The sequence below is a fragment of the Macaca nemestrina genome, chromosome 10, assembly GCF_043159975.1.
Source record: "Macaca nemestrina isolate mMacNem1 chromosome 10, mMacNem.hap1, whole genome shotgun sequence".
In the NCBI taxonomy this organism is placed as follows: Eukaryota; Metazoa; Chordata; class Mammalia; order Primates; family Cercopithecidae; genus Macaca; species Macaca nemestrina.
This window is the reverse complement of record NC_092134.1, coordinates 71,247,487-71,267,561: the sequence shown is the minus strand read 5'-3', so window position 1 is coordinate 71,267,561 and position 20,075 is coordinate 71,247,487. Positions and strand designations below refer to the sequence as shown.

General features: G+C 36.6%; 1 protein-coding gene and 1 pseudogene across 2 annotated transcripts in view; both read right to left on the bottom strand.

Annotated features, from left to right (window-relative positions):
• TAFA2 (TAFA chemokine like family member 2) overlaps nucleotides 1-20,075 on the bottom strand; it is a 507,044-nt gene that overhangs the window by 325,810 nt on the left and 161,159 nt on the right. The window lies entirely within an intron of this gene.
• Nucleotides 1-20,075, bottom strand: part of LOC139356725 (small ribosomal subunit protein uS3 pseudogene) — a 54,091-nt pseudogene extending 34,016 nt beyond the window's left edge.

Below are 20,075 nucleotides of genomic sequence, written 5' to 3'. Positions count from 1 at the left end.
GGCTTAAAGACAGTATTTCATACATTAGAAGTGTCCATTCAACTAAGCTTAAAGTTAAGTTTTTAAAAAAATTCATGTTTTACACCACAAATGATGCTTCTGGTTCTTAAGTTTCCAATTTAATTATTTTCAGTTTCTTAATATATTTGTATTCAATTTTAGTTTTATTCATTTTAATGCTCAACGTTCAGACTACCTCACTATAAATATTGAAAGACAATCTCATCATTGTAGATTAAACTGATTCCAAATCATCTCAACAGGATATTGAGAACTTACCTTTAACCGAAAATGTTTCATTTTATTGATACTAAATGACTACAAATGCCAAGTTCTATACCAGCACTAGACAAATAAAAATGACTTCAGAACATAGTAAGAAAGAGAAACACAAGAAAGACAAGAATTAAAATACAACATGAAAAGTGCCATACTAGTATTATTATACCAAAGACCCACAGAAACACAGAGGGAATATACCCTCATTACAGCCCCCTTCCTTTCATTTCTACCTGGAAGAAAGGAGAACCTACATTTCCAAAGGAGGTAGTTTTAAGCTTAATATTAGGGGACAAATAATAGCTCACTAAGAAAACTTAAAAAGAATGAAAGAACATTCCAAGTAAAGAAAAATGTAAGACACAAAGCCCAAACGTAGAAATGGGCATGGTGTTTTCGGAGAATGTCAATTAGTTGTGTCAATGAATTGCAGCACAGATAACACTGGGATATGGACAGGGAGTCAGATGAAAAGGGTGAAGGTGAAAATTAACTACCTACAAACCAAACTGTAAAGACTATTCTATTTCATGCTAAGGAGTTTATACTACAGGCAAGAGCTGCTTATTTAAATTTTCTTTGTGTTTGAAAATGATTTCCGTGAAAACAACCCTTAACTCACTTCTCATTCGCTGAAATGTACTGATTGAGCACCATTTCTCTGCCAGGATTGGCAACCGTGAAAACAACCCTTAACTCACTTCTCATTCACTGAAATGTACTGATTGAGCACCATTTCTCTGCCAGGATTGGCAAATATCACAATCGCCAAAATTTTTCTGCAGCCTGGTTTTATATGGCCCACAAACTGAAAATAGTTTTTACATTTTTAAATGAATAAAGACAATCAAAGAAAGAATAATATTTCATGACATGTGTTTATACAAAATTTAAATTTTAGTGCCCCTAAATAAAGTTTTATTTGAACACAGTTATATTCACTCCTTTGCATATTGTCCATGGCTGCTTTTGTGATATGGTAGCAGAGATAAGTAGTTGCAATAGAGACAGTATGGCCTGCAAATCCTAAAACACTTACTAAAACAGGAAAAGGTTGCTGATTTCTGTGCTAGATACTGGGAAAACAAAAGGTCTAATTATGGAGATGAACCGAGAAGCAGATCAATACAATTCAATATGATAAGTACTGTGGTACAAATAATCTCATAATATTAGATTAACAGATGCTTGGGACACATAGCCCAAATGGTGGGAAAGGACTCTGAACAAGGAAAGGCTTCTTTTGTTTTATTTTTATTATTATTATTATTTATTATTTCCATAGGTTTTGGGGGAACAGATGGTGTTTGGTTACATGAGTAAGTTGTTTAGTGGTGATTTGTGAGATTTTGGTGCACCCATCATCCGAGCAGTATATACTGTACCCAATTTGTAGTCTTTTATCCCTCACCCCCTCCCACCCTTTCCCTCAAGTCCCCAAAGTCCACTGTATCATTCTTTTTTTTCTTTTTTTTTTTTTCTGTCTTTCTGCAATATTTTATTAAAGGTCTTTACAGAGCAACATTGAGACTCCAGAATACAGCTGCCAAGGAGACACTGTTATGCTGTGGGGACTGGCTGCGGCATGGCAGGTGGCTCTGGCTTCCCACCCTTCTGTTCTGAGATGGGGTGGTGGGCAGTATCTCATCTTTGGGTTCCATGATGCTCATGTGGTCAGGCAGGGGCTTCCTAGGGCCAATCTTACCAGTTGGGTCCCAGGACAGCTTGATCTTCACCTTGATGCCCAGCACACCCTATCTGAGCAACACATGGCACACGGCAGTATCAATGTAGTAATTAACAGGGTCTCCGCTGTGGATCATCAGGCCACCCACAAACTTCATGGATTTAGTCCTCTGTCCTCGGAGTTTCCCAGACACCACCACCTCGCAGCCTTTAGCCCCACTCTCCATGATGAACTGCAACACACCATAGCCAGGCCCTCCTCACAGCAAGCCCTCCTAGGAACTTGTAACGCAGAGACTCTGCCTGGGCAATGTCACGACCCCTAGTGGCCACCTTGTCAGCATAAAGCTCTACACTGCCCTCTGGAAAGCCAAACGTCTTCTGAACTACAGCAGTGAGTTCCCGAATCCACCGGCCCTTCTCACCAAGAATATTCTGTGTTCTAGTGGCTAAGATAATCATTTCTGTCCTGGTTAGTGTAAAGGAAAGGCTTCTAAAACTGGATTAGATAAAATTTAGAGACCAAGTGATGAAGAGCCTTACATGTCCTGCTCAAGACTTCCAATTCCATACTGAAGGCAATGGCCAGCCTTTGATAGGTTTTAAGAAGGTTTATGACATGATCAGTTTTATATTCTAAAATGGTGATCCTAGAAGAAATTTATATAATTATACTTAATGCCATTTTCTTCCATAGCAAACACAACACTGGGATGTCAGGATTATTTCCTCTAAGAAGAATTAATGAACATTCCGATCAGGCAATCATTCTTACTCACTTTTTCTCTCTTAACAAAATAATAACAACAACAATAATAGCTAGTACTTTTTGAGTGTTACCATGTGCCAGGCACTTGCCAAGTGCTTCAGTGTATTAATTCGTTCAATCCTCACTCATATAATCTGAGCAAGTAACTCCTGTCAAACTGGGTACATAAAATAATGTAATTAGATTTCACCCTTTTCTGGATGAAAACATTTATAGTGCTCAAATCACATATTCTTATCTGCTCTTAGGCAAATGTACTGAACAGTTGAAGCATAAACTTTAGCTCCCTTCATCAAGCAAGACAGGTAGTTATGTAATCACTCGTTTATCCACTCCAATTACTGGCTGAGTGTCTGTCATGTGCCAGTAACTGTGCTGGGAAGATATGAGTGTATACCAGCAAGTAGTTCTCATTCCCAGGGGTTCCTGTGGCTGAATGAGGGGAGGAACCATACCACCAATCTCAGACCCGAACCATAGTCATTGTTTATCCCCCTCCGCCCAGGATTATACTGTTGGATACATCTAATATTTGAAATTCTTATTAAAATATCTACCTTCGAAGCAGTCTTGCGAGTTGATGTTCTGGTAAGAGAGAGAAAAAGACAGTGAGAGACAAAGAGAATCAATGAGCATCAGTGATGAAAATGAAGTCAAGAAAGACAGAAATCACTAGTTCCTAGAGAGCCAAGGATTGGTATTTCGGCCTGTTTTCCAATAGCAAAATGAATGAAATAACAATGGATTGTTACCCGGAGTAACTAGGTTGGAAGTGGAGGGAAAGGGGCTTAGTGAGGGGAGGGTGAACAGCAAATGTTTGGACAAGAGAGGGACCTCCCTCTGTGATATATGGCATTTGCCTTGATTTATGCTATAAAAGATGCAGGAAATTTTTTATACATCTAAATATTTTTTGTGTTAGATAACCTTTCTTTTGAGTTCAGATCTGAATTTAATAATCATATATATATATCTCTAGGATACAGGATATACTATGCTTTACAGGCTGAATAACTTTATTGGAAAATTAGATAAAATCAGATGAAACAAAGAATTTGCCATAAGTCAAACCAAGACTTATGAACCATGAGCTTAAAATCAAGATTTTGTAACTAAAAAGATGCTGAAGTGTATCTGGAATTTCCTCTGAATTTCCAACAACAGCTACATACCTCTGAGCTTCACCAGAAATCAACACAGAGAGAGAATGATGGCATTTTGTAGTTCTGTACTCTTTCAATTCACCTGAGATGGATAGCTTCACTACAACATCTACTCTTTACAGTCTGAACTGGACCTGCTGCCAAATGGAAGGAGAAAAATTAGGTACAGAAAAAAACACAAATCTCCCAAAAAACTTTCCACATATAATTTTCTCTCATTAAATGTTTTTCTTCTGCACATTATCTTTATCCTCAGTTATGTTATTAGAAGACATAGGAGAGTTAAACAGGCATTTGTTAAGATTGTGAAACGTCAAAAGTTTAGATAACTTTGAAAGATTCTTTTCGTGTCTGATTTAATTGCAAGTTTTTCAATATTGGAATCGGTGTTACTGCTTGAAAACACTCTTTGTTCCTATTTCTCTTGCATGCTTCCCATTTGGAGACATTTTCTACTTCATGCAGATCCCTTTCCCCTCTCATCCCAACAAAGTCTGGTATAATCATCTTTGTCGCTACCAGGAAAGTCAGTAAACAGCTCCATGATCTCAGCATTCATTCTCTTTCATTTTCTGTGTATTCTTGATATATGCTATTGGAAATAGAGTTCCCCAAAATCCATAGCATAAGTAACCTGACTGTGGCATATTAATAAAAAATGAACTCTCATGCAAAGTTAGATGAATAGTTGCCTGGATAGAGATATAGGTCCCATTGTGCATACCTTCTTCTAAAATGATTTAGTGATAATGTCCAAAATGCTTGTTGGTTGGTTAGAGCACAATCTCTGCAGATTGGTTTTGCATTGCAGCTAGACAAAGTTAATGTCCCATATGAGAAACCATTTTGGATCTCAAACTACTGAGAATCCTAGAATGAAACTTCGAAAACACTGATTTGGACATTGGCCTTGGGAAAGAATTTATGACTAAGTCTTCAAAAACAAATGAAGCAAAAAAAAAAAAAATTTGACAAGTCGGTGCTAATTAAACTAAAGAGCTTCTGCACAGTATAAGAAACCATTAACAGAGTAAACAACCTTCATAATGGGAGAAAATATATGCAAACTATACATCTAACAAAGATCTAATATCCAGAATCTATAAGAAACTCAAACAATTGAACTAGCAAAAACCAAATAACCCCATTTAAAAAAAATGAGCAAAAGACATGGACAGACACTTCTCAAAAGAAGACATTCAAGCAACAACAAACATATGAAAAATGCTCAACATCACTAATCATCAGAGAAATGTAAATCAAAACCACAGTGAGACACCATCTCACACCAGTCAGAATGACTATTAGAAAGTCAAGAAAAAGAATGCTGGCAAGGCTGCAGAGAACTAAGGGAACACTCATACCCTACTGGTGGGTATGTAAATTAATTCAGCCATTGTGGAAAGTAGTTTGATTTCTCAAAGAACTTAAAACAGAACTACCATTCAACCCAGCAATCCTATTTCTCTGTATACATCCAAAAGAAAATAAATCATTCCACCAAAAAGACACATATACTCATATGTTCATCACAGCACTATTCACAATAGCAAAGACATGTTGCCTATCAATGGTGGATTGACCAAGGAAACTGTAGTACATATACACCGTGGAATACTATGCAGCCATTAAAAAATGAAATCATGTCCTTTGCAGCAACATGGGTGCCATGGGTGCAGCTGTAGGCCAATATTCTAAGCAAATTAACACAGGAACAGAAAACTAAATAATGCATGTTTTCACTTATAAGTGGAAGCTAAACATTGGGTATTCATGGACATAAAGACGGCAACAATAGAAACTATGTACTACTAGAGGAGGGAGGGAGAGAGGGAAACAAGGGTTGAAAAACTAACTATTGGGTACTACGCTCAGTACCCAATAGTTATATTTTTAGTAGGCTTCTTTTTGCCCTTGGAACTTAAATTATTAATGATCCTCATTGATTGGGTTCTGGCATGTGCTGAAATATATATGGTATAAAAAATGAACAGGGTTGGTTGTTTGCCATGTTAATGTGTATTACCAGTTAATTTAGAGTCTTGACTACTTCTTTATTCTGGGTTTTAGCTCCCACTTATAAGTGAAAACATGCATTATTTGGTTTTCTGTTCCTGTGTTAATTTGCTTAGGATATTGGCCTACAGCTGCACCCATGTTGCTGCAAAGGACATGATTTCATTTTTTAATGGCTGCATAGTATTCCATGGTGTATATGTACTACAGTTTCCTTAGTCAATCCACCATTGGTAGGCAACATGTCTTTGCTACTGTGAATAGGGCTGTGATGAACATATGAGTATATACGTCTTTTTGGTGGAATTATTTATTTTCTTTTGGATATATACAGAGAAATAGGATTGCTGGGTTGAATGGTAGTTCTGTTTGAAGTTCTTTGAGAAATCAAACTACTGATCTTGTAGTTTGATCTTGTACTCATCTCTTGTCACTAGAACAAGAAGATCTGGGTGATGGGATCAATCATACCCCAAACAGCATTATGCAATCTACCCAGGTAACAAAACTGTACATGTACCCCCAAATCAAAAATAAATGTTGAAATTTTAAAAATCAAAAAATAAGTGAAACCCTGTCTCTACTAAAAAATACAAAAAACTAGCCAGGCGAGGTGGCGGGCGCCTGTAGTCCCAGCTACTCGGGAGGCTGAGGCAGGAGAATGGCGTAAACCCGGGAGGCGGAGCTTGCAGTGAGCTGAGATCCGGCCACTGTACCCCAGCCTGGGCGACAGAGCAAGACTCCGTCTCAAAAAAAAATAAAAATAAAAGTAAGCAAATAAATAAATGAAACACTTTTTAAGAGAAAAAAATCTGATTTCTAATAAAAAGCTAATCTTTGACAGCCTTCTCTCAGTATTAAATAGATTTTTAAAATATTATGGACTGTTTGTACTTAAATGAAACAGTTTCTGCATGAAATCTATCATTCACATTTAAGCAGAGTGGGTAAAATTTAGCCAGAACATTGGATGGCTATTGTTTTACAATTGCTATTGTAAAAATAATAAAATCTGTTTTAACTTGCTTTGTATAACACTTAGTAGAGAATAAGCCTTGCATTTTAAAGGCACCTAATAATGAAAAAGATGTTTTATAAGAAAAATTAGAACAATTTTTTTGTATTCTAGCACTGATTTTTGCAAATTGCTTGCTCCATCTTAATTACAATGCATACTAGAGTTTTTACCTAAGGAAAAAATATATTTAATAAAAATATTGAGCATCTACCATATGTACTACAGAGGAATCCAAAATAAAGAAGTAGTCAAGACTAAATTAACTGGTAATACACATTAACATGGCAAACAATCAACCCTGTTCATTTTTTATACCATATATATTTCAGTACGTGCAGGAACCCAATCAATGAGGATCATTAATAATTTAAATTCCAAGGGTTAAAAGAAGCCTACTAAAAATATATTTGGAAGAGCTTTCACATCATCCTGTTTAGATGAACATAAACATTAACCATGAAAAGGATTAATTAAAATGAGTTTATTGTCTTTCTCTAACCCTCTGATACACTAATGTTGAACTGGAACGGTTGCTAAGGTGTTCCACTGGTGTGGTTTCCACTCCTCGCTTGTTTCAGAGGTTTACCTGAATAGATATCCAGTCAAAGAAGTCACATAAAGAAGACAGAGAGAAAAACATAAGTTCCTTTGAGGTTTGTCCTTAAAGCGTCCTGCCTGGCTTCCCCACAAGATGTAACAGGGCAAACCTAGGATGGATTTGCTTCCTTCTTGCAGATACAAACTTCTAAACTTTCAAGTTCTTGGCAAAGCCTGGAAACATCCCTTGTCACTAGAACAAGATCTGCTTCTTGGTCTGATTCTCTTTCCAGCTCCAGCTCAACTTGACCTTTCATGATGTACACTTCCTTGTTTGTCTCACAAACAGCTCTGATTCTTCTATCTGCTGGCAGACAGTGCTCATTCTGTCCAGCTTTGTTTTGGTTTGCAGAGCCTCGGAGACAGTCTATGTTTTGAATTTGCTGAATAATGCTATTATTTGGTTTATTCTCTGTAATCTTCTATTTTTAGCAAAGGTTTCCATTTCTAAAAATACTCAAAATTATGATAAATATTTTGGGGATTTGGAGCTTAAACAAAATGACTTCGACAAAGGAAAACATTTAGAATTATAAATTTGCATTTAAACATTTGACCATGCTGATATCACTTATGTGGCAATATCAAACAGCATGAGATAAATCAGAACACAGCTTGAAATTATAGGCCTAACTTATTTGATTCCATAATAATTTTAGGGTCTTTCCTTTAAAAATCAATAGTTCGAAGATGTATTTTTTTCCCAGGGAATTCTCTTCTCTTTTTGAATAATGATTATCCTATGGTTCACAGAATGGCATATATAAAAGCACTGTTTCTACAATAATTATTGCTAATTTTTAAATTTAGCTAAATAACATTGGCCACGTATTTATAAGTATAAAATCAGACAAAGTCATTGAACTGAAAGCAAACTAATTCAAAATATGTAAATGAAAACGTTCTAGGCTGGACCAAGGATTTGCATAGAAGTTACTATTTTGAACTGCACTTGTGTGATTGCAAGATAAAGAATTAACATGCAGCATAGAGCCCTTTGGCATAGCCCTGGAAAAAGGAAAGGAACTAAGAACATAATATTCACAATCAAACAAATTAATAAACTGGAGTGTTGATCATGGGAAAGTGGAGTTGTGGTAAGAAAAGCTACTAAAGAAGATTAAATTATTCTTAAAAGAAATCATAAAATTTAAAAATTTCTAAGAAGGTGAAATTTGTTGCAACAAACAAAGCAAAAACCATTCCTAGTTTTTTGTGTGCTAATGTTGTGATTGATAATATTTATATTTGTGTAACACCCTTCACATTAGAATCCCAAAAGTCTAATGATTTTTTTCTTGCACAGAACATCAATGTTGTCCTACTATACACAGAGTAAGTCGTACCCCCTTCCTTCAGCAGAACCCCGTATGTGGCATTTTGCCATATGCCAGCCTCTGTTCAAAGTGTATTTTTTTATTCTAAATCTTCAGTGCCAGTAGATTATATTTCCCTTTTAGAGATGAGAAACTAAAGTACACAGGGATTCATTAATTTGCCCAGTTTTTCATGGGTGGAAAATTGTAAAGCAGAGACTTTATCCTGGTATCCACCTGTAAAATTCACCAGTTTAATTGCCATGTTTTGCTACTTCAGCTCTACCAAATCCTTCAGGGAACCACAAGATTAGCTCCAGATTTCTAAGATGCAGTCGGCTAATCCCCTGGTTCCATGTTATCCAATTCAGCCTTCGTTTTCTATGTTGAAGGACTTTGAATCTCCAGTCTAGGTCTTGGCTTCCTAACTCATCTGCTATAGAGGTAGGCTCCAGTGTCAGACTGGTTGAGTTCAATTTTCATGGGGTCATATTATGGTTAGAGGAAGACAATGTCTCTTGTGTTCTTGTTATAAGAGAAAATTCTCAAAATAGCTCTCTAATAACCTAGTACTATATCAAGTTCTCAAAGAATCTATCCAAAGGCAAGTGTGAAAACTTGTTTTCTATGGATTTAGTCTGGTCCTCTCTTGTGGTAAGCTGAGCTAGGATCAATGACCTGGTCTATCTAGACTAGTACCTAGAATCAAGAACTAGCTACACCCGTGACAGAAAGACAGTTCTTGGCTCCTTCACAGTGAGTCCCCACTTCCTCCTCTCATCTTTATCCTTTGCACTTCTCTCTGTCTGCAGGAGAGGGAAGCCAGTAAGCCTTGGAGAAAGAACTCTTTTCTCTAAGGCTCAAAGCAGAGAAATGTATGAAATAATTCTCAGCTCTCACCTATTGAATGCTTACTACATGGCAGATTCTAGAGTTGTGCATGGTCAAACATATCAACACAGCATAAAAGAAAAGCATTGTGAGAGTCACCAGAAGCCGTCTTAGCTTATAAGTAAGTTCACATAAATTGTACAAACTCGAATAACTTTCCTAAGTTTCCTCTAAACCATTGCTTTAATCATAGCAGAAGGCTCTCAAAGCTTCTGACAGCCAGCAGTTGCAGAGTCGAATGCAGTCTGACTGGCCACCTGTTGCGAGGTAGAAGCCAAGAATAAATGTGAGTAAAATCAACTTTATTAGTCAGAAAAAGAGACATCTGCCATAACAGCCAGTACAACCACCCCAAAGGACAAACTATAGTCCAAACTACTTCCCAGTTCCTGTTTGCTTCTCTTCAACCCTCCTTCACATCTAATATAGGAATCTCTGCCATTTATTATCTGTATGCTACCACAGCATCATTATTTTCACTTTTTAAAGTATAGGCTAAAACACATGGATTTAATATGTAACTAATAGATATGCATTAGAAAATTTTTGAAGAGATTTTTAACTGAATAATATGCTAAATACTGAAAATGGAAAATGTTCTCACCGTATTTAATTTTTTAATTAAAAATTAATTAGGTGACATTTTAACTTTCACTAACTGGTTTTAAATAATCCTTTTGTTTTGATTCTAAATGAAATCATGCAAGCTATCTCAAAGCATTCAGTTAGGATTTAAAATCTGTAAGAGAAGCTCCTACTAGAAGCAGGGTTTTTCTTGATGGAGAGAAGAAAACCATTAATTGTGAAAGACCTAGTATGTGTCTGATGTGCACAGGTTTACCTACATGTTATCTTTTTAACACTAATATTATGTTTGTTAGGGAGGTATTATCAGAACCATTTTATTGATAAGAAAATTATGTTTCTGAAAAGTTAACAAACTCATCTAAGGTCCCATAGCTAATAATTAGCAGGTTGTCTGCTTGCAGAACTGCCAACCCCAGTAAACAGCACACTATATAGTTTCCATGTCCCATGCCTGAGGAACTTAAACTCATGTGATAAGATGGCCAAGTATCAGAAAATATGGCAGAACATCCCATAATGACATTATATACAATTAATTTTTTTAAAAAGCCAAAACATGGATTACTTGGATTATAAAGGCAAAGGAAAGTGTAACCACCCTGTACTTCTATATCACCATCACCTCATTAGTTAAGCACAGGTCAGGGTCTCCCTAGAATAACAATGAACCCGGGTGAGGAGAGTTGACTTCAGCCCTCATGATCATGCCCACGTGGAAGAACCACATTAAATGTCTGTCTCTGTCTGTCTGTCTGTCTGTCTCTCTCTCTCTCTCTCTCTCTCTCCCCTCCCCTCACACGCAGACACACACACACACACACACACACACACACACACACACACACACCATGCAGGACTATAGAGAAGTTTCTAGAGAGTCAAGATAAGAATAGCAACATTACCACAGCAATGTCTAAAAGAAAAATGATCTTAGAATTAACACAGAGCACTGCTTTCAGAGCTACATTTACCTCCCATTGAGGTCTCATCTGGCTCCTCATGTAAATAAGGAATAATCACAACTACCTCTTCCACAAAGTCACCCAACTGTATTTTAGAAACGTAAAGGCACAGAATCTAACCTATTATCAGCCACTGCTGAGGAGGAAAAGCTCAGAAAGGATCAAAGACACACTGGCATCCTTGGGGACCCGAAGATAGTGGTCAGAGTAGAATGCCTGAAACTGAGATGAAGGCGAGGTTGCCATTACTGGCAATGATAACGTCTGGGTATGAGTGAGGAAGCAATTAACTGAGGTTGGAAGATAAGATCATGGAGAAGTGGAATCCCAGGAACTGGGAGTGTGTAGGAAGGATCGTCTATGTAATATTTAAGTGGCCCCGAATTGAGATCATGTTAATATGGGAGAAACAGAATAAGCCACAAGAGAAGATTGCTGGGTAAAGAGGAGAGAGGACCCAAGGGTTGGGTAGACAAGAGAAACAAAAGTAGTGTAAGGGAGTTTAAGAGAAAGGCAAGAACATGATCTGAAAACCACAATGACAAACAAGGAAGACATCTATTCTACTCCCAAGCCTAGTGGTATGAAGTATGGTTATTAGAGGAAAAAACAGCCACCTCTTGTCAGGCTTGCAGTGAAAGCAGCAACCTTAGGGAGAGCCAGTTGTCACAGAAAGAAGGTGAAAGGAATATTTCGAGAAAAATCTGAAACTATAGAATATTTTGCCGAAAATGGTCCATGGACTCTAAAAAGTATAGAGAGAATGTACAGAGGCTGAAATAATTAGAGAATGGAACATGATGGGGTGGGATTTGGGAAACAGAGGGTTGTTGCTGTTGTTGTTGTTGTTGTTGTTGTTACTAACTTGAGGTTAAGGACACAATGAAATTTGTCCCAATAAATTCAAAGCAAATGGTAAAGGTAAGGCTTTAGGTTTCAGAAGTAGGAGTAATGGGTTTGTGGAGCTTCCTCTTAACCCTTAATGATGCAGGCAGAAATTATAGAGGAGGTGTGGCCTTAATCTCAGGGCACATCAGCTCCTCACTACAACCTTTATGTGGTAGGTACTATTATTATTTCCATTTTTACTTATTAAAGAGGGAATGACCACGATGACTCCAGACTGTACTTAAAGCTCCATGGTAAATGAGTCATGGACTGTGTGATGTTTAATACTGAGTGTTAATTTGATTGGATTGAAGGATGCAAAGTATTGATCCTGGGTATGTCTGTGAGGGTGTTCCCAAAGGAGATTAACATTTGAGTCAGTGGGCTGGGAAAGGCAGACCCACCCTTAATCTGGGTGGTCACCATCTAACCAACTGCTAGTGCAGACAGAATATAAAGCAGGTAGAAAAATGTGAAGAGAGAAACTGTCCTAGCCTCCCAGCCTATGTCTCCCCCGTGCTGGACGCTTCCCACCCTGGAACATCAGACTCCAAGTTCTTCAGTTTTGGGACTCAGACTGGCTCTCTTTGCTCCTCAGCCTGCAGACAGCCTATTGTGGGACCCTGTGATCGTGTGAGTTAACACTTAATAAACTCACCTATATATATACACACACACATATATATACATATATATATACACACACACACACACACATATATCCTATTAGTTCTGTCCCTCTAGAGAACCCTGACTAATACAGTAAGAACTGAGTTGTCTGTTTTAGAGTGTAGGGCCAAGGAGGCTCTTGAAGGCAGACAAAGTCACAGAAAAGTATGAAGAATGCACATTTACCTATACATATACACTTTGAGAACTTGGGGATCACAAGTATGTTAGTCAACTACACTGTGAATTTCTCCCTTTCAACAAAAACCCTATGATCTCCATGTTCCAGAACGGTGCCACCTCTGTTGATATATATGTTGTAACATTTGAAGCATAATTTGAATATTTATGGTGGCCTACTTTATTTTTAGTCTTAATTATGTTTTAGAGTGGTCTAATAGTTTCAGGAGGACTTTTCCAGACCAATTTAGTTTCTTATCTGATAAGAAAACTTAGCTAGTATATTATGAGAAATATTATAAAAAGTTAATTCTTCTTAACATTAGCAAAGATTTTAACAAGGCCCTGCTTGCCTTCTATTATCAGACTGGGGAAACATGGTTTATAACTTAAATAACATTAAAAATTTGGCTGAAAAGTGCACTTGAAAAGCCGTTATTGATGGCACAATACCAACCTGGAAAAGTATGGCACATGTAAGTCCAAGAGATCAGTGGTGAATGATGAATTGCAAACATCTCTGTTGGCAATTTTAACAATAACATAATGTTTAAAATATGAAGCAGGAGGATATAGCTATGAGGAGGAAAAACACACCTGAGAGAGGGTACAGGAAAGGACTTCATTTAAGTAATACCACCTTTCTCAATTGCATTCAAACCAAAATTTCTCTGCTGGAATCCGGTAATACATCTTGTAATTGACTGGCATGCACATTAGGACGTAATCAAACCTTGCCAATATCTCTGACAAGAGTTCTGAGGACTGTTTTGCAAATCAAATATATGTGAAATGTTATAAGGAAGAAAAAACATCATGTTTGTACTAATAATTGTATCTATAATAATGTTGGTATTATTCCTACCGAGACGAATATGAAGTGTTTACAGCTTCAAGACCCCTGGCATGAAAAGTGTTGGTAATCACGTCATTATCTGTCTGATTTCTTTAAGTTCCATAGGAATGTATTTTTTCCAGAAACAACCCTCATATAAGACTTCTTGATACATTAATTTAAAAAAATCTGTGGCTACTTTTTAAATAAGGCAAAAACAGCAGACCTGCTTAAAGCTACTCATATTTATGAGCATCAAGAGTGTTGTTAGCTTCTCTTACTCTATATGAATCAAACAGAAACGGAAGAGTATGTGAAGCTTCCCATATTTTTCAACTTATCTTAAAAAGCTAAAATCAGAAAAGGAAGCAGCATTCTCACCTAAGAATATCCTCCCCCCTCAGCAATGATTCACATTTTTTCATGGATTTCTTATTATTATTCCATCCTCAGAGAATTCCGAGAGTAAATAAAAATTTATGATCCAAACCGCAATCTCTTCCTCTCCCCCAGCTAAGGATCTGCCCTGCAAGGAAACGCGTACGTGAACTGCCAGCCTACTCACACAGCCATGTTAGACTGGCACCTGGAAAGTTATTCCACCCTGTCCAGGGAGCAGAACGACACTCAAGCTGTTACTCTTGCTTTTCAAAGGCTGGAATTATTGTGGGTTGCATCACCCTTTGGCAGAAATACTACCCTTCCTGTGTCACCTTATGAAACATCACCATATGCCCACTCACATTATGGGGCTTTTTCATGAACATACATATATTCCTGAGGGTCAAATGTCCATGAACTAAGGAATTCCCAAAACCCTAAGATTAGGAAATAGATAATGACTAAAAATGACGTTCATTCAATGCAGACCACTGATACAGACTACATCAGCCCTTAGGAAGGAGGTTTGCTTTTTGTAATTCTGCACATTTCTCCCACATTTGATCAGATCCCAAAGACTCTGCTCCCTGGACAAAGGTTTTCGTTCATCAGTGAGAGTTAATGCCTCAAGAAGAGAGCAGAGTTTCCAACAACGCTGACATTGTCACCTAATTCTCTATCCATCCCTAATTACTAGTACAATATCAAATGACTAGAAAATCAATTTCTGTTATTTATTCTATCACAATATGAAGAAAATTCTTCAAGGTGTCATGATGTATGTCACCAACCTGTAAATATGTTATATACCAAACACTCATATATGAGTGTTTTTAACCTGAGATGCCTTTCCCTACAGAATCACTGGCTTAAATTATAGCTATGTTCTCTGGTTAGCCTATAAAAATCTATTTGAACCATTATGTACCTACTCCAAGTACACATAGAACTATTTCAACTTTGTTTCACTATTAGAATATTTCTTTTATGAAAAAAGTGAATACGTTTGTATTTATTTTAAGCTGAACCATATGAAAATGCAATTTTTATATGTCAAAAATGGCTGAATATCAGCAATTTCATGTGGTTCAACCTAATCTATTTATTCAAAAAGCATTAACTGAATAATATGCACAAGAGTGAAAGAGGTTGGGGGAAAAAGAGTGGAAGACATAATGCATGTATTTAGAGATCATCACATCCAGTTAACACATAAATGGATATAATGGGTACATGACATGATGAGCAGCAATTTGATGCATTTTGACTCCAGGACAACTAAACACAGACCACGTGTGTTTTATATTACCAAGCAATGTCAGCAGATATTGTCACCTTGAGCCCAGTCCCCTTTGCCAAACCCATACTCTAAGGGACAGGATGAAGGTCAGGTACCACCTGGCAGATAAACCATATGAATAGGAGTCAAATGTTTATTAGACTTTACCTACCTTAGAAAGGGTCAATGAGTCAGCCATTCTCTATAAAAGGACTCATACATAATGTCCTGTAATTTAAATTTTCCTATTACTTTTTTTAGTTGTAATGTTCATTCTAATTTGTTTTGGGTAATAAATAGATTCATCAATTTAATAAGGATATTCAGTCTATTTTCTATTTGAAAAATCCAGAGGACAAACACCTCTGCTTTGTGTTGGCTGCCTAATTATGCTAACTATATTTGACTGAGTATATATTAGACAGAGAGTCAAGCAGGATGTTTGGATCACAAAATGAACCCTTATTCTCAACTCCAAATTACACCATTAATCTTCAATTTAATTTCTCACAGATTTCTCCATAGTCAATAATATGTATATATTATATTAATACTATTAAACTCCTGTAAAATTATAGTTTGGGAAATTCAATGATACAACCTTAGAACCCAGTTCAGCATCAATATAATTTTCAAATTTTAGTCATCTTTCTTAATATAGAAGCAATGCTCATTAAATTTTTAAAATCAAACAATGCAAAACTACAGTAGAAATTGAAAGTTACATGTAATTGAGGTGAAAAGGGTGAAAGAGAGAGCAAGAGATGGTGATTTGAAAACAGACTGACATTACATTGTTGTATCAAAATCACCACATCCAAAAAGCCATGACATATACTGTTGGGCCTACAACTACTGCATATAACTATATATGACTAATACCAAATATTGGTTTACAAAGAAATGCCTTATCAATGTAAAGGAGGGAGGTCACCCCTCTACATGTCAAAAATAGTTGATGGGTCTAATTCTTTGTAAATCACTGTAATATACATTATCTTACTTGATGACTCATTCATTGAAGAGATATTTATTGCGTGATGACCAAGCACAAAGCACTATGCTGGCCAATGAGGGAATCACAGTGAATAGGCCCTGCCCTCCTGAAAACTGTATTCCAATGGGAAAGATAAGATATGAACAACCAGTTACACAGTGAATTAATTAGTTAGAATTGTTAATAATGTCCAAGGGCAGGAATACACAGTGCTCTAAGGGGAAAGCAATCTAACCCAGTGGAAGAAGTACGGAAGGCTGCTTTGAGGAGTGCCATTTGCTGAGTTCTGAAGTTCCCACTCAGCAAATGAAAGAAGTGGGAAGAGGGTTGATATAGGGAGAGCCACAAATACAAAAGCCCTAAAATAAAAAAATTGAAAAAAAAAAAAAAAAAAACACACACACACAGGCTATTCAAAGAACTGAAAGGAAGCTGGTGTGCCTGGAGTGGAGAGTGCAATGGGAAAACAGTCAAAGATAAGGCTGATGAAGCAGGCAAGGGCCAGATCCTCTAGGCCAAGGTTTCTGAACTCCAGTGCTATTGATGCTAGGGGTCAGTGATTCGTTTTGGTGACCTGTCCTGAATACTGTAGCATGCTAAGCAGCATCCTTGACCTCTACCCACTAGGTGCCAATAGCACCCCTTTCCCATACCTAGTCGTGAGAACCAAACATGCCTCCAGGCTTTGCCAAAAGTCCCCGTAAGGACAAAATCATACCTGATTAAGAACCACTACTATAGAGCCTTACAGATGGTATTAATAAATTTGACCTTTATTCTGCCAACAATAAGAAAACATTGAATATTTTAAGAAAGTGATTGATTTTTAAAACTATCTGGGTAGGACAAGAGGAGGTTAATTAAAAGAGCAAAATGCTGCAGTTGCCAGATAAATAAATGCTCTCTAAGCCTACAGAAGAGAAAGCAGGTGGGTAGGTCAGCCATTCCCAAAATGTTCTGAATTACCTCAAGGGAAGTGGGAACAGGGCCACTAGTTATGTCCTTCCCCCACTGTCCATTCATTTATCTGAAGTCAGACTTCAGGGCTTCTTGTGCATCTGTGTTCACCATTCGGTCTGGCAGTAGTACTCTACATAGCAGTTACTAAATAAAACCTTTGCTGATTAATTGTCAGAATTCTAATATGCTTATTAGGGAGAGGGTGAGAATAAATTGTAGATGAAAATTATTAAAATGTAAAATATGTAGCAATGATTATATATTATGCTCCTTTGAGGACATAACATAAAACTAGGAAATCACATAGCAAAACTAAAGCAGATATCAAATACTGAAAGAGAAGTTGTATGCCACCAAGAAGCAGTAATTCTGTTTTTAGTAGAAGTCTCCTGGCTCTACTAACTTGAGATCTTTATTGGCTAAAATGAAAAATCAGTCAACTGTTTCCATCCTTGTTAACTCAGTTCCTTCTGCTTTTTAGGAAAAACACATAATTTCTCACTGAGGTCTCTTTTTATCCCGATTCTGCTGCATTGTTATTTTTATTTTAATGAGTGTTTGGAAGGTATTTATTATGTAATTTAATAGCAATAAATAAAGTAAATCTGGACGACCTCCCAAAAGATTTGCTATGTACCTGCTTATTTAAAATAATGAAAAAAAGAACATTTTCTATAATGACCAGGTAAAGGTTTATTTTGCTTAGTGCCTCTACCTCCAGCCTTCATCTTTTTCTCTTACTTGTTCCCATGTGTGGGCTCTGCCCATGAACTTACTGTTCCTTCTCCATCTGTGCTTGAAAACTATTGCCCATCTGTGCAGGATGGGTTTCATTCAAACCAATAACCAAGAAGCAAGATCCAATATCCTTAAGCATGCTAGAATGAAAGAATAATACCAAAGGAATCCTTCTGACCCATGAACAGGGTTAAGTCTTTACAGCCAACACTGTCATTCAATTGCTCTCACTTGAGTTCTGGCTCAAAATTTCAGGCAAATTCCTGATTTAAAAAAAAAAAAATCATACAATCCTTAATCCACTCATGCTACAAGTAAATAGAATGCCTGCTTCTAATCACATGCAGCAGAGGTCCCTGAACTTTGGTAGGCATCAGAATTACCTGCATTACCCTTTACAAATACTTATGCCCACGATCCACTACAGACTTACGGAATAAAACTCATCGGAGATAGGGGCAGACCATCTGTACTTTTAATGAAATCTCCAATAAAACTTGCATACCAAATTCCAATGCACACCAAAACTTAAGAATAACTACTTTATAGACTACAGCAATAATGAGTAATGGCATACAACAATTATTAATTGGTCAGGGATAGATAAATATAAGTCACAACAAATTATTTTACCCCCCAAACAGATGATTTAACAGTCTCCTCTAATAAATCAAAATCTCTTTGGTGGAAACAACAAATGTTAGTTACCTTTATGCCCAAACCAGTTGTATAGCAGGTACTCAATAAATTTTAGAAAAATAAGTAAAAACATCCATATCCACATGAATATCTACTGTAATCAGTTTTATCACTTCATTTGTGTGTAACAAGACTTCTGTACTGTATGATCTCACTTGCATGTGAAATCTAAAAATAAAAATCAAATACACAGAGAGAAAGTAATACTGTGGTTACCAGCGGCAGGGTGGAGAGGAAATGGGGAGATGTAGGTCAAAACACACGAAGTAGCAGATGTATAGGGTAAACAAGTCTTGAGATTTAATGTACAACAGAGAATTATAGTTAATAATATTGTATTGTATTCAAGATTTTTGCTAAAAGAATCTATTTTAGATCCTCTTAACACAAAAAAGGTAACTATGTGGAATGATATGCTAATTTTCTTGACTATAATAACTATTTCACTATCTATATGTATATTAAGATACCATGTAAACCTTAAATATATTATCTTCCCTCTTTGTCTACAGGCTCTGCATCCACAAACTCAACCAACTGCAGACTGAAAATATTCAGAAAAAAAAGCATTACAATAAAAAATACAAAGCATAAAACAATGAAATATAACAACTATGTACATAGCATTTACGTTGTATTAGATATTATAAGTAATCTAGTGATCATTTAAATTTTACAAGAGGATGTGCATAGATTACATGCAAATTATACACAGTTTTACATAAGGAACTTAAGCATCCACATACTTTGGTAAGCAAGGGGAGTCCTGCAGTCAGTGCCCCACAGATACCAAGAGACGACTGTATACAATAAAATGTTTTTTAAAAAAAGTCCCATGATTATATATTTAGAAAACCCCATTGTCTCAGCCCAAATTCTCCTTAAGCTGATAAGCAACTTCAGCAAAGTCTCAGGATACAAAATTAATGTACAAAAATCACAAGCATTCTTATACACCAGTAACAGACAAACAGAGAGCCAAATCAGGAATGAACATCCATTCACAATTGCTTCAAAGAGAATAAAATACCTAGGAATCCAACTTACAAGGGATGTAAAGGACCTCTTCAAGGAGAACTACAAACCACTGCTCAGTGAAATAAAAGAGGACACAAACAAATGGAAGAACATACCATGCTCATGGATAGGAAGAATCAATATCGT